This window comes from Aotus nancymaae, unplaced genomic scaffold (assembly GCF_030222135.1).
Source record: "Aotus nancymaae isolate 86718 unplaced genomic scaffold, 86718_ANA_hifiasm-v0.15.2.pri h1tg000057l, whole genome shotgun sequence".
Lineage (NCBI taxonomy): Eukaryota > Metazoa > Chordata > Mammalia > Primates > Aotidae > Aotus > Aotus nancymaae.
The window spans coordinates 9044205-9046777 of record NW_026988471.1 but is presented as its reverse complement, the minus strand read 5'-3'; the positions used below and the strand labels follow the sequence as shown (position 1 = coordinate 9046777).

Genomic DNA, 2573 nt, shown 5'->3' with positions numbered 1-2573 from the left:
CCCGAGTAGCTAGGATTTCAAGTGCACACCACCACACCCGGCTAATTTTTTGTATCTTTAGTAGAGACAGGGTTTCACTGTGTTGGCCAGGCTGGTCTTGAACTCCTGACCTTGTGATCCACCTGCCTTGGCCTCCCAAAGTGCTGCGATTACAGGTGTAAGCCACCGCACCCTTATTTTTAAACATCTTTTTCGAATGTTTTCCATCTGCAGTTCACTGAATCCATGGATAAGGAGGGCCAACTGCCCTGGGCCCCAGCTGGTGCGCAGCACCTCCCAAGATGCTTCCACACACTCCGTCTCCTTATAGACTGGGCTTCCTCACCTCGAGGCGACAGTGGCGGAGATGGAGGCTCAGAGAGGCTTCCAGATTCCACCTCATACATAGTCTTCTAGGGGAAGGGGGGCAGCAGCGTCTGGCCCAGCCTCTCCCTGAAATGCCATGAGCCATATTTCATATTTACTGTGTGCCTCCGAGGTGCCTGGCATCGCGCTTCACGCTGTCTGCGCTGAGTCATTCAGTCTTTACAGCACCTCCACGGGGCATGGGTTGTTTTACTAAGGAGAACACCAGGAGACAGAGAAGCTGTGTCACTCGCCCGAGTTCATGAGCCACTGGGGTCTGGAATCCCGATCCTTCTAAGTCCAGAGTCTGAGCTCTTACCCCTTCCCCTGTGCCCGCTCCCCACCATGACCCCAGCTTCCTGAAGGAGCAGGGCGGTCTCTCCCGAAGCCAGCATTCCGATTCTGTGACTTCATCTGTGGTTTCATCCTGGGAGTTTGTAGCAGCCCTCTTAGGCTTGCTCTCATGATCTCACCCTTTCTCTCCTAACTACTTGGCACCAACTGGCTCTCCTCTGCGTGACCTTGGGCGAGTCCTTTACCCTCCCTGGGTTGGTTCCTGGTGTGTGAAGGAAGAAGAGAGGCCCATGATAACTGCCGACGCCCGGGCTCCTGCGTGGGCTTGTGGGTCTCCCTGAGACAAAACCCTGTGTGAATAGCAGGCTCCAGGTTGGCCCCGTGTCAAGCAGGGAACCCACGGGCCTGTGTTCTAGAAGCGTCTACAACCCCCAGATCCGCACATACTTGCAGGGCATTAACATTTCCTCACCGCGAATGCCAAATCCTCGAGCTGAGAACACTGGAGGGACTCAGGGCGCCCCGTGTTGCTGCAGAGGAGGCCTGGGGACCCACAGCCGCACCGAGGTAGGGCCCAGCCTCGTTCCGACATCACTCAGTTCCCTGGCTCCGAATGCGGCGGCTCCCAGGGTGGCTCCCGTGGAACAGGGTCTGAGTAGAAAATTCTTGAAGGCAGGAGCCACCTAGGGGCCTCAGGTCCTAAAAGACGAACGTCCTCCTCCCACCTCCAGGAAGCCCTGTCCAATATTTCTCACACTATCGATTTCTGCGACTTTCAGCTGTTCCCAGGAAAATGCCGTAAGTGATGAAAAATGGCTTTTGGGCCCCTCACTGTTGCCATGGGAACTGTGTGACCCAACTGAGCAGGTTTCTTTTTCCTACACATGGAAGTGAGGGAATGGACCACAGAAAAAATGATGTAACATCCTATCTTTTAAAAAATTATTTATTGTTGGAGACAGGGTCTCACTCTGTCACCCAAGCTGGAATGCAATGGCGTCACCTCAGCTCACTGCAGCCTCGACCTCCTAGGCTCAAGCAAGCCTCCCATCTCAGCCTCCCCAGTAGCTGGACTACAAACGCAAGCCACCACACATAGCTAATTATTCTATCTTTTATCTGGCAGGAGAGAAAGGTGTTTTGGGACCTTTGAGCTCTGGCTTTCTCGTAATTTAATTCAGTTCTGTTCAACACGTATTGATTGACTGCCTTCTGTCTGCATGACGCTAACAGGACACCTGCAAGGGTCGCCTCCCTAAACCTCAGCAGAAAGCAGCTGGAGTGAACTGAGCGCCTCCACTGCTCCCAGGCATATGAAAGATGCGTTTCCACCTTCGTTCTTTCATTTCATCATCAAATAATCTTCAAAGGTTGGTGTTTATCATTTCTACTTTTCAGAATGAGAAAACGAAGGCCGGACAAGGGAAAGATGTTAAAGTGCTAACCCCCAGTACCTATGAATGTGACTTCACTTAAAAATAGGGACTTTAACCCATGCCAGAGCAAACTGTGTCCCCAAACCATTGCTTGGCCTCTGTGCCCATAGGCTGCTGGCACTGAAGTGGCTTGCACAGTGGAAAAAAAAAAGAAGAAAAAAAAATAGGGTCTTTGCGGCCCTGAGCGGTGGCTCCCAGCACTTTGGGAAGCAGAAGCAGGTGGATCACAAGGTCAGGAGTTCAAGACCAGCCTGGCCAAGATGGTGAAACCCCGTCTCTACTGAAAATACAAAAAATTAACTGGGCACGGTGGCGCATGCCTGTAATCCCAGCTACTCAGGTTGTAATCCCAGGCTGAGGCAGGAGAATTGCTTGAACCCAGGAGGTGGAGGTTGCAGTAAGCTGAGATTACACCACTGCATTCCAGCCCAGGTGACAGAGCAAGACTCAGTCTCAAAAAAAAAAAAAAAAGAAAGTAAGAGAAACAAATAGGGTCTT

The 2573-nt window shown here is 51.9% G+C and overlaps 1 pseudogene; it reads left to right on the top strand.

The window, feature by feature from the left end:
* Positions 1-2097: 2097 nt before the first annotated feature.
* On the top strand, positions 2098-2215 carry LOC135269821 (small nucleolar RNA SNORA42/SNORA80 family; annotated as a pseudogene).
* Positions 2216-2573: the final 358 nt, after the last annotated feature.